Below are 13,128 nucleotides of genomic sequence, written 5' to 3'. Positions count from 1 at the left end.
CTCTCCCTCTCCCTCTCCCTCTTTCTCTTTCTCTCTCTCTTTCTCTCTCTCCATTTGCACACACATTCACAATTGTTAATTAAAAGGGATGACTGGGTCAAGTGGCATGGATATTTTTAGTTTTAAATAGATGTTGCCAAATCGTCTTGCAAAAGGCTGTAACAGATCAAATTTCCTTCAGCAATGAATGAGAGTGCCCTTTTCTCTGTATCTTATCAGCAACAACTGTAATAGGTCCTTTTAAATTTTAGATCTATTTTGTGAGCAATATCTTATTTTATTTTCTATTTTCCTTTGCTAAGAGTATCTTTTGCCATGTTGTTGATTTTGTATTTGGCCTGTTTTTGTTTGTTTGTTTATTTGTTTGCACAGAAATTGCATGTGTAAACTAAGAATATAGAAAGCTTAGGGCATGTGATCTCAATGGTTCTTTATACTTATTTTTCAATTACCTATTCTACAAAGAACATCATTGAAACATACAAAACATAAGCTGATCTAGATTTTAAATTGGTTTCTATATGTCCAATTTTATCTACAATAAACAGTGTAGTTGTAACTTTTTTTTGAGGTGGAAGCTTTGGAGATTTTAAAAACATTTTGCATCTAGTTGATTAACTTTATCTTTTAACAGCGTCACAAATTTCTTTAGTGCACTCTGTTCTGCTTTCCTCACTGTGCTCCTGTTCATCTCCCTTCCACGCACGTCATCACCGCTTCTTCCCCACAGATCCTCTTTCTTTCCACATTCATGCTCTTTTGGTTTGGTTTGGTATGGTTTGGTTTGGTTTGGTTTGGCTTGGCTTGGCTTGGCTTGGCTTGGCTTGGTTTGGTTTGGTTTGGTTTGGTTTGGTTTGGTTTGGTTTGGTTTGTGACCCACAGATTTAGAAACTACAGCCACTGGAGTCTGATAAGCTCACAATTTAGTACACAACTGTAGGCAATGACTGCCCCTCCCTCAAACTGCCTGCCTGCCAATGGTTCACCAGGGAGGGCCAGGGTGACATGAGCTCCTCCCGATACATGATTGGCTGTTGACAGGCCCGGTCTTGTGCAGGCCTAATGCAAGCAACTGCAGTTGCTGCGAGATCATGTTTGCAATGGCTGTGTCATGTCCTGAATATAGCATTTCCCAACCCTTTCCCTATCTTCTGTCTCTTACATTCTTTCCATTCCCTCTTCTGCAATGTCCCCTGAGCCTTAGAGGATGTTATATAAATGTCCTGTTTAGGACATTTATTCTAATCATCTTTAGTAGTCATGAATTTCTACATTCACTAACATTTGCTGGGGGGAAAAAAAACAAAACTTCTCTGATTAAGGATGACGGTTGCATCCTTAATGGGTATCAACATTATTATTTAAAGTGCAGTTGTTTCCGAGTCAATTTAGCTAACCAACTATAATGAGTGCTCTCGATGGTCTTACATTCTTCCCAGCCTTTGGATTTTGACTGGATATAAAATGTCAAGCATGTACTCGTACTATGAAGTCCTTAAATCTAGTCACAGAGCAGTTAGTAATCCTTGGAACAGTGGTGCCACTACTGCACCAATAAACACATCTTACCTGGAAATTTCAAATTACATAGTTCACAGAATTCATAGCTGGATAACACCACCGATGCCATATCTCCCCAAGCAATCTATACAGCATTTTTATCATCATGAAAGCTACCCACTAAGGAGACGGCTTCTAATGCAGTTCCAGGTTACTTTAGCTATATCTTCCAACCATTTCAAGATATATGCAGTCTTTAGCAATAGGGTCTAGTTCTGGTGGGTAACCAAGAGAAATAATAATAGCTTATATTATTTGAGGGGCCTATGAAGATCCCTTACCAACAACTCATAACGAGCTATCCTACTCCTAACACTAATTTTTTATTTTATAAACAATGGCTTCTAGGAACACCATTTTCCAACTAAGTGATATCTCTCCCTTTCAACTTTTTTAGTATATTTTTTATATAGTGTTTCCACGGTTAATCTCATTGGTTAATCTTTCCTCCCCACCCCCTCATTTCTCCATCCCATTCGAACCTTTCCACACCATTATTCTTCCTCTCTACCTTCATTTAATTTCAGTGTTCTCCCTCTTTATTTTACAACACCTATGTTTTACTAATTTCCTTCCCTTGAAACACTCCCCCACTAATCCTTTTCTAGTTTCCTGGCTTCTATAGATGCTGAAAGTTCAATACTTAACATTAAAGATTTGAAGCTAAGATCCAAGGATGAAAGAGAACAGTATCAGCACATGTTAAATGTATATTTTAATGGGATTCCATTTCCACATATGCAGCCTGAGTCCACCGGTCATATTCAACCACCTTTATTCTACCGTCATCCCCCTCCTATACCATTTCCAGTGTCTGTTAATCAGCATTGTGCTTCCAGATCAACTCTTTTTGGTTATTTACACATATGAGGACCAACACATGATATTAGATTTTCTGTGTCTGATCTATTTTATTTAACGTGATATCTTCCATTTCCACTTATTTTCCTGTAAATGTCATGACTTCATTCTACTTTATGGCTGAATAATGTTTCACACAATTTCTTCATTTATTCTTCCTCTGACAAGCATCTAGATTGATCTTAGCTATTGTGACTAGCATGGATCTTCAGGGATTTCCTTTTAATGCTAACTTTGTCTCTTACACACACACACACACACACACACCAGGAGTCATATAGTTAGATTATGTGTTGGTTTTTCTTTTAGCTTTTGTGAGGAACTGCCATAATGATTTCCATAACTGTTGTACCAGTTTACATTCCCACCAACTATATAGATTTACCACATGCTCACCAGCTTTTGTTGTTGCTGTTTTTGGAGTAATATCTATTCTCCCTGGGATGAAAGAGTACCTCCTTCCAGTTTGGATTTGCACTTCCCTGATAGTTAAAGATATTGAGCACTTTTTCCAAATGTCTAATGAGCAGTTGTATTTCTGCTTTTGAAAAATGACTATCCAGGTCATTTGACTCTTTTGATTAGATTTGTCTTGGCGTTTGTTTGTTTGTTTGTTTGTTTGTTTGTTTTTTGAGACAGGGTTTCTCTGTGTATCCCTGGCTGTCCTAGAACTCACTCTGTAGACCAGGCTGGCCTCAAACTCAGAAATCCGCCTGCCTCTGCCTCCCAAGTACTAGGATTAAAAGTGTGCGACATTGACTTTCTGATATATAAATAACTAGCCTTTGCTGACTATTTTTTCCCATCTCATAAATGTTACCTTTACTAGGTTGATTGTTTACTTTGATATGTAGGTGGTTTTTATCTAAGTTCAAATAAACAGGCCACAGAAGTCTGCCCCATATAGTTAATAGTATATCTTTCTCCCACATATTCTTGTTTCTTTTACTTTCTTATATTGTTCTCAAAATTCTATGTCTCTCTCAGGATTCCTTGTCATGAGTTAAATTCTTAAAGACTTTACATTCTTTTTTCCAGACTCTCTCTTCTGTTCTGTTGAACTATTAGCCTATTTTTGTTTAATTACCATATGATTGAGCTTTATAATTTGTTCAGTAATATGACAAAACATATCATCCTTCTGATGTGTCTGTGGTAGAACAGATATGTAATCCCAGCACTTGGAGGACTAGGGCAGAAGGAATGTCAAGGCCAGCCTGGATTACATAGGGAGATCCTGCCTCCAAAATAATAAATAAATAAGACAGATACTGTCCCTTTTTATTTATTAATTTTTAAAAGATTTTACTCTCTCTTCCTATTTACTTACTTATTTATTTATTTATTTATTTATTTATTTATATGTTTTATGTATGTGAGTACAATGTAGCTGTCCTCAGACACACCAGAAGAGGGCATCAGATTCCATTGCAGATGGTTGTGAGCCACCTTATGGTTGCTGGGAATTGAACTCAGGACCTCTGGAAGAGCAGACAGTGCTCTTAACCACCGAGCCATCTCTCCAGCACTTACTTATTTCTTTAATTTGACTCTTCTCAGTCTGCCACCCAAAGAAAACTAGGTCATTCATTCATTTAGAAAAAGATATATTGGAGCGACAGCGATGTAGGATGGCAGCCATCACAAGCTCGGGAGTAAAAGTCCCTCGAAATTTCCAACTCTTGGAAGAGCTGGAAGAAGGTCAGAAAGGAGTTGAGGACGGTACAGTTAGCTGGGGTCTGGAGGACGACGAAGACATAGCACTTACAAGATGGACAGGCATGATAAGTGGGGCTCCACAAACAATTTATGAAAACCCAATATCCAGCCTTAAACTAGAATGTGGGCCTAAGTACGCAGAAGCACCAGCATCTATAAGATTTGTAACCAGAGTCAATATGAGTGGTGAGAGCAGTAGGAATGGAGTGGTGGACCCCAGAGCCACGGCAGGGCTGGCAAAGTGGCAGAACTCTAACAACATCAAATCATCCTGCAGGAACTGCAGTGCTTGATGACGTCAAAAGAGAACATGAAGCTGCCACAGTCACCAGAAGGACAGTGTTATAGCAATTAGTCACTAAGGTCCCAGCCTCCCCTCCTCATCCAACCCAAGTCTTCATTTCCACAGTAGTGAATTTTCTAGATACTTCTGTAGACCTCAAAGTACTGGAGAGGAAGCCCCACTCCGACTTCATCCTGAGACACTGTTCTAATACCAACTTCTTGTTCATTTGAGATACCTAAGTTGTGCTGTGTAGCATCATCCATCGAGTGTAACTGCTGTCTGCCTGGTTGAACTTCTGGGATCACGAAGGTGTGTTGAAATCAGTTTTCTTGGGGAGCTGTGGGCACAGCTAACACAACTGTGAACAGACATGTAACACAATCCCCTGCTGCTGGCACTTGGCCTAAGTCTACCTTTTCCAGCCCCGCCCTCTGCCACAACTATGTGGTGGCCCTTAGAATAGATGGGAAGGCTCCAGGCAGCAGCTTTAGGACTGACTACTGCTGGGCTTGGGGCGCTTTGTCTGCACCCCTGCTTTCTTAAGTCTTAAGTGATGCCCCATTCAAGCCATGGTCCCCACTCCTCCACTCCCACCCTTGGCCAAAGCTTAGATTGTAATCCTCCTCTCCCTCTGAAATTGGCCGTGGGTGAGGAATTCAGGGCTTCCCATCTCTTCACCTTTATCACGGGTGCTGCTATCTCCTCCTCAACCCCCTTGTTGCCCATCACCACCCAACACTTGCTGTGGCCAGAAGCCATCAGATGAGGTTGGAAGAGCCTGGCCTCCCTCACTTAGCTTCAGACGTTCACCTGCCACCAACCTGGGAAGGGAGCATCGGGTCCTCGATCCTGCTGCCACCATCAGCCCTTGAGCTTTGAGCTCAGGGCTAGAGGTGAACAGAACAGTCGCAGGGTGACTCAGACCGGCCAGCGCTCAGGGTCCTTGGTGGATATATGCCTAGAGAAAGACCATGTGGAGAGTACTCAGTTTACATGGTTCTGAGTCGGTTCCTTTCCCCATAATTGTTTTCCTTTTACACATTGAAGAGGTTTGAACAGAGTTCTCATATCACCCTGGCCACTCATCAGGTCTGATGAGGACCCTGACAGCTGGAACACTAGGCCCTCATCCTGCAGACTCATGTTTTAGTCTTGCTCCTCAGACCCTTGGCAGGGACCCAGAAGAGCTCTATGTCACCATGTTTGCAGATTGGTGAGCCTAGCCTCCTGGTTCACTGGTTGTTCCCACTCTGTTTGGGACCACTAAATGCTGAAATGTGGATGCATACCTAAATAAAAGCAATTTGTTGTGTTGCAAAAAAGAAAAGAAGAGAAGGGAAGAGCAAAGAAAAGAAGAGAAGAGAAAAGGATATATTGACTATTGGCATTTTAAATAGAACTAATTAAATCAATACATTAATTTAGAAAGAATCACATTTTTAGAATCGTCTCTTCCCCAAGATTTAGAGTATCTTTCTATTTGGTCCAATCTCATTTTTGAAACCTCCATGCTTCTTTTCTTACTGCTCTCCTAATCCTATAAATACTGTTATGTTTCCTCCTCTTCTAGAAATAGATGAGTTCCCAAAGAGAGCACCTTAAGGCTTTAGAAATGTTCACGGGCTGTGTGTGATATTTGTACCCAAAGTTTAACATTTATATAGGCTCATATTCAAAACATGTCTTTCAAAACTAATGTAACATTGTAGGAGATACACTTGAGGTGGCTCTGAACATACTTCAAGGTTTTACTGCGAACATTAACTAGAAACTGGCATCAAAAATGTGAAATCACAAGTATCTATTGCAGTGTCCTTATAAGTAAACCATCCTACAAGTGGGCCCTTCAACCCTAGCCCAGTCTTCTGACGACTGCACTTCTGGCTGACATTTTGACATCCGCTTTGGGAGATCAAGAGGCAGACCTTCCTAACAGACTGAAAATTGCTTATCCACAGACAAAAATAATAGGCACTTTAATTTTGTTGCTACAATGTGTTAATTTTGAGGTAATTTGTTACACAGCAAGGAATAACTGATGAATAAGGAACTATATATAAGATCATGCTGCTTTCTACCACTGTTCCAATTGGCAGCTAATTCTTGCCACAGTGGTAGTCTTTATTTAAAGAAAAGGTTAATAAAATCCAAGACTTCTGAACCCAGGGAACAGAAAAGATGATCAAGAAAACAACTGTCAACCCAATAAAAAGAATACCTAGAACTTTTCCACTGATAATTCTGTTTTCTGAAAGAGTAGTTGATTGGGATCTTTGACAGCTCAATACTATATTACTGACTGAAAGCCAGTTTCTGTTCTGTGTAATTCCACCTTCATCAGCATGATCTTCTGATAAACAAAATAGTTTCTAGGTAGACCGGGAAGGGAGTGTCTTGGAAAGAAGACTTTACTGCCCAAGTCACTAGAAAAGTCTATACCCCTCTATAAATAAATAAAAGTTTCATTCTGTTTCATGAGCAGGACACCTATAAACTTTATTTTATGGTTTTCTGAGACTTGATTGCTTCCCAGAGCAGAAGAAAATAAACTAATTTGCTGTTGCTTCTTTTCTCCTTCATGGCATATTCAAAAGGAAAATCAATATACTAATGTTAAAAACACTTAAGACTTTTTAGATATCTTGACAAATATTATGGGGAAGTCTGAATTGTAGAACACTGGTAATAAAACAGTTTAGTTTAATGCCTATGTACAAGAATCTAAACTGATAGACTTTTCATAAATAGGAGACACGTTAAACTTGCTTCAGTTAGAAGACAATTCATATTGAATTAGCTAAACCCATTTGATCAAGAGAACTTTATCTTTTAGTGCTGGGGGTTGAACCCAGGGGTTCTTCACATGATAGAGACACTATCATTGAGCTACAACAAATCCTGATCATGAATCACTACACTAATACAAGGAGAAGTTCTTATACCCTGGTAAACCAACTTACATTGCAAGAACAGTCTCACACATATCTTGTATGTCAGTAGTATTCTTTGTTTTCTGTGAGAAATAATGGGATCTAACTTGATCAAGATAAAAATTGCAACAACAACAACAAAACCCTCATATACATGGCTGGCTTACTTGTAAAAACTACTACACCAGCAAGCTGTCATGCATGACTGCATTCCCACCTACTCAGAAGGCTGAAGCATGAGGATCACTTGGTCTCATAGTTCAAGACCAGCCTGGGTAACATAAATAGACCCCATCTCATAAAAGAAGCAAGCTACTAGAATAGGAGCTAGGATAGGAGGTTGAGTTTCTCACACTCCCTCCTCCTTGGCATTTTTTCTTTCTACTACAAACTGGCTTCCTCCATGTGACAGAAAATACAAATAATGATGGGGTTCAGGACACAACTGCTCCAAAATAAGGCATGTTGGCAGTCAAGCAAACCACAGAAGCAGGAAGGACACTTGGTGACCTTACTATGCCTCTCTTTTCTTAAGCAGGTCATAAAGCCTAGGAAGTATTCACTTACCTTCCTCTAAAGCAGGTCATAAATCCTCATTAAAGAGGTGTCCTCCAAGTACCTTTAAGGATCTCTTATCCATAAAAAGATAAGTACAGAAACAAGGATCGAGTAATTCCAACACTCAGGAGGCAAAGGCAAGAGGCTAGAGGCCACCCTGGGTTACATGGTGAGCTCCATACCAGTTTGGATTACACAGAAAGACCCTGTCCTGCCCCACAAAAAGTACAAGAACAAAGAGAAGACCCTTGGAAAACAGGCTTCTTTGTTAAGCCTCTATCTCATATATTATAACTTTTTATCTAATCATCTCCTTCATGACAATCCACTCTTCCACCAAACCTAGCATGAAAATACACAGGTTTAACCTACGTCTTTGGGTTTCATTTTCTTATGAAGTCTCCTGTAGCATATAAAACTTGCATTAAATAAATGTGTATGCTTTCATCTAATTCAAGGGTTCTCAACCTTCCTAGTGCTGTAACCCCTTAAAATAAACCCCCAACCATAAAATTATTTTCATTGTTACTTTACAACTGTAATTTCGCTAATGTTATGAATTATAATATCTAATATACAGGATTTCTGATCTGAAACCCCCCCTCCCGACAAAAGGGTTACGATCAACAGATTAAGAAACAGTGCTTTAGTCAGTCCTCGGCCATGAACCCATCATAGATAAGAAAAGGAGAGCTTTTATTATCTACACTAGCAGCTGCTTCTGGCTTTTATGCTGTGCTTTTTAAGCCTCTGAAGAGAAATGATTCTCTTTTCTTTCCAGTTCTAAAACATCTTAGGTCCAGACTCTAATTGGCTTGACTTGGGTGAAGTGGCTTTTTATCAGCTAACTGACCTGACCTAGCAGGAATGGCTGTACAAGCACTGTGATCCTTATGCTTACCAAGTGGTTGAAAAGGCAGTTACCAGACAGAAAACAGTAAGCAGACGACCCAATGTCTTTGTGCTGTCGTGTGTATAGTCAGTTTCTTGGGATATGAACAAATCCTATCAAATGCTCTTGGGAATTCTCAGAATCCATAAAACTTTTTAAAAATCTCACTGTTTATAAACTTTTGCCTTAGTGTAGCTTATGTTCTTAAACACTCTTCCAACTTAGATAAGATAAGATATACTCTTCAGATTTCCTGATTCACCCCACCCCCCACCCCCAATTTGGAAGCAGGATATCCCTATGTAGCACAAGCCAGCTTTAAACTAGCGATACTACTTCAGCCTCTCATGTGCTAGGATTACAAGCTTGTGTCACTGTGCCTCACTTCTCATACCTTCCTTTTCTTAAAGATTTCGTGAGATAAATACAAATGAAATTGCCACAAACTCTAAGATAATTGAATGCAAACCATTAACTTTGTCACAGTGGAGACCCCATAGATGATCTCCCTATGGGGTATAAATGTTTTCCTGGTTTTACATTATCATCCTGTTTATTATAATGAGAGTCATCAAAGCATGCTTTTGTTTAGAAAAGCACTATCATTACCTCTAAGACCTTCCTGGAGACAGGAGCTGTTGCAGAGCCTCCAGAAGGGTGCTGCTTACTGGCTTGCTTCCCCTGGCTTGCTCAGCCTGCTTTCTTATAGAACTCAGGACTAACAGCCCAGGGATGGCACCACCCACAATGGGCTGGGCCCTCCTATCAATCACTAATTAAGAAAATGCCCTATAGCCGGATCTTATGGAGGCATTTTTTTCAACTGAGGTTCTCTCCTTTCAGACTAACTTGTGTCAAGTTGGCATAAGGCTAGCCAGCACATTACCTGGGTGATCTTTAATGACCGTCTGATCATTACATTCCCAGGATTTGAAGAGCCTGGAGGGACTAGGAAGACCCCACAACTTACCAAAGCTGTGCACTGCTGAATCTCTGCACTAAGGGCCTACCACCTCCTTACCACGCCACCACCATGCCCCAAAGAAAGGCTGAAGGGTATTCTAAAGGAAATAAGGCAAGGTGACAGACAAGCCATAGAGAAGATCTACAAAGTGGTTGTTCTGCTCACCCCAATCCTTAAAGCCAGAGCCTAAAACAAACAATGCCCCTGCAAACGAGAGAGCTGAGGGTGCTATAGATGCCAAGACTGTGCATTGCTTAAATAAATGTGTACTTCTTTTGACTGTTCAATTCAAAATACCATTTTATTAAGTTTTAGAAAAATTCAGAATTTTGTTTTACTTTTTAAAAACCATTGTGTTGTTAGCACACAGAATATTTCACTGTTGGGGGGTATAAGGGTGAGGGCACGTGTCACTAACCAAGTGTCTCCCAAGCTGGACTCTTGGGAAAACACCTTCCTACTAATTTTGACTGACTCATCTTTGCTTCAAGAGGGGTTTCCTGATATTCACACAAATGGCCCCTGTGACACAAAATACCTAGTGCCATGGGAAGACCTCAAGTTCATTTTTAGATCCCCCTCCCTCTCCATCACCAACATAGACTTAACTCTCTTAAAACCAGAGACCTGTTGGGATCTAATCCCCTAAACTTGGTTTAACCAGTATGTCGAGTGATCCTGCATCTTGCAGTGACATCATCAGGATGGTGTTCCTCAGAAGAGCAGTGGGTCCTTTTCTAAAAGACTTTGGCTCTTCAGACTGATAATTCTACCATTCTTATTCCATTTCCTAAAAGTCAGGGCTTGTTTGTACAAAGTTGCTAAACAACATCCTTATGTGAAAGGTCAACCCTTGCTCCACAATTGGATTTCATAATGGCTTTCTGGTAGGCCATATAAGAAGGGAATTTGGAAGTTCTTGCATATCATTAATAATTGTTGCCCCATGTCTTTCCTTAAATACTGTGATGGAGTATGAAAAGTATCATTAATAAAGCTGGATATGCTCTACTTGAAAACAAGAAATAAAACACAGTGCAGCAAGCTTGATGCTAACTTGGGCTACATAACAAAGCCCTTTCTCAAGAAAGAAAGCTCATAAGAGAAATTCCTTCCCTTGCCTGACGATTATACCACTAGTAATATATTTAATAGTTGGTATTTTCCCCAATATGCTTTCCTGAGCTTTTTTGTGCAATAATAACTTCTCAAAACTACATACAGTATGGTCACCTTATCCATCCAATATTATGCAGGTCACATGGATTGATAAACTTCACACAGGAAAAAGCTACTTTTCCTCTCATATCATATAAAGCTATATTAACTGGTGAAGCATTATCTTACACTCCAGCTACATTGCTTCAGCTTAATCTTCTAATTACACTTCAAAATGGAGGATTTAAAGCATGAATTTAAGGAATCAATAGATTAAAAAAAAACTTTTCAGAAAGTATTTGAGTTTATGCACTAAAAGATTATATACTTGTATTTCCTATAATGTTGTAAATAAAGTCAATGTGGAAACAGGAATCAATTTCCAAACTATTTTGAAATATATACACATATATACTTATATTTTAATATATACACATGTATATATTCAAAATATATTATGTGTATGTATTTATATATGTATATATTCAAGATAGGTGTGTATATATAAGTATATATGTATATATTTCAAATGCATATTTGAATATATATTCAAATATATTTGATAGGCAGCATAGAGTAAGAAAAAGAGCTGAAGCAAACTATATTTTGGATATGGCTTTACCCACACTCTATTTTTGTGCCCTTGGTTTATGACCTCTGGAACTGAGCCATCCTCCATCTGTAACATTCTAAAATCTTTCTGTCTCCCAGTTAGAATTAGATTTGGTAGCAAATAAGATGGACCCAAATAACCATAGCTTAACAAGATAAAAACCTACTTCTTTCTCACATAACAAAAAGAGAAGTGAGCAATATAGCCTGTATCTTCATAGTCTAAAATAGTGGTTAGAGAGCCACTTATCACTTACATGCTTTAGACAACAAGAAATGTAAAGGCTAAGTAACTTAAGAAGTAAAATGCACACATAAATTGTCTTATAGCAAAATCCTGAAAATTGATAGCCATGATTTCTGCCAATATCTTGCTGACCACATGAAGTTTCGATTGAAAGTAGAAAATGTGGTCTTAATTTAGGATAGCCATTTTCCAACTGAAGATGGGACAAATGGTTATTAGAAGCACCTTGAAATGTACTGGAAGGTCAGAGAGATAGCTCAGTGGCTAAGGGCTCTTGATGCTAAACTTAACAAATTGAGTTCAATTTCCAGAACCCACATGATAGAAGGAGAAAACCAACTGCTGCAACTTGTCTTCAATTCTATTGTGACACATGTACACACACACACACACACACACACTGGTGTTGTCATTAAAAATTAAAGCAAGAGAGGGGCATAAGGAGTAATGGCTGATGCCAGGTATGGTAGCAAATGCCTATAATCCCAGCATTCTGGGTGGGGATAAGACAGGAGGATCACAAGTTCAAGGCAAGCCTAAGGTACATAGTGAGCTCCCTCATCAAAAAAGAAAACAAAAAGACAAAGTACAACAGAGGTGGTAGTTATTTTTAGTAAAGTGGCCTCCACTCACCTGTAGGAAATGGAATCTATCATATCTGAAGGACAAACTGCCAAGCACTGCAAAAAGTGTGCAAACACCCTAAAGACAAAGAAGAGTTCTATGAGGAGAAAGGTCTGAATTCCCACTTGAGCCCCCTTTTTTTTCTACATATGAAAGCTGAAAGTATTGTGAATATCTTGCAACCATAACAGATAAGCCAGAAGTCCAAACCAATTCTCTGAGAATTTGTGGGTCAAAGTTATGGGATTTTACGGTCAGGAAGATGGTTCTGTGGAGAAAAAGGCTTGCCACCAAGCCTGACAACTTGACCTGAGTTCAATCCTCTCTACAGCCCGTGCTGTGGAAGGAGTGCGCTGACACCCACACGATGTCCTCTGACCTCTATAGGCATGTGCGTGTGTGTGCAGATATGTGTGTGTGTGTGTGTTTGAGTGTGCATGTGTGTGTGCTCACACATGCATGCATTCACAAGCAGACTATAGAACAAACACACATATGCAAATAAATAAGCCAATGTAAAAGAATTTCAATGATAATGTCATCAATTATTAATCTTGTGAACTCCCTCTTCCCTTGTGCACTTATTGTACAAAAAAAAAATGTCCTTAATTCTTAAGCTACTTCTAGATGGGTATTCAGCTCTCTGCCGTTCAGAAAGGAAGAAAGAAAAGGAAGGAAGGAAGGAAGGAAGGAAGGAAGGAAGGAAGGAAGGAAGGA

General features: G+C 39.4%; 1 pseudogene; it reads left to right on the top strand.

Moving 5' to 3' along the window:
- The first annotated feature begins 4,052 nt into the window (after nucleotides 1-4,052).
- Nucleotides 4,053-4,495, top strand: LOC114625435 (annotated as a pseudogene).
- The last annotated feature ends 8,633 nt before the right edge of the window (nucleotides 4,496-13,128 follow it).

This window comes from Grammomys surdaster, unplaced genomic scaffold (assembly GCF_004785775.1).
Source record: "Grammomys surdaster isolate TR1022 unplaced genomic scaffold, NIH_TR_1.0 217, whole genome shotgun sequence".
Lineage (NCBI taxonomy): Eukaryota > Metazoa > Chordata > Mammalia > Rodentia > Muridae > Grammomys > Grammomys surdaster.
Note: the sequence above shows the minus strand (reverse complement) of the source record. Positions and strands in the feature narration are given on the sequence as shown.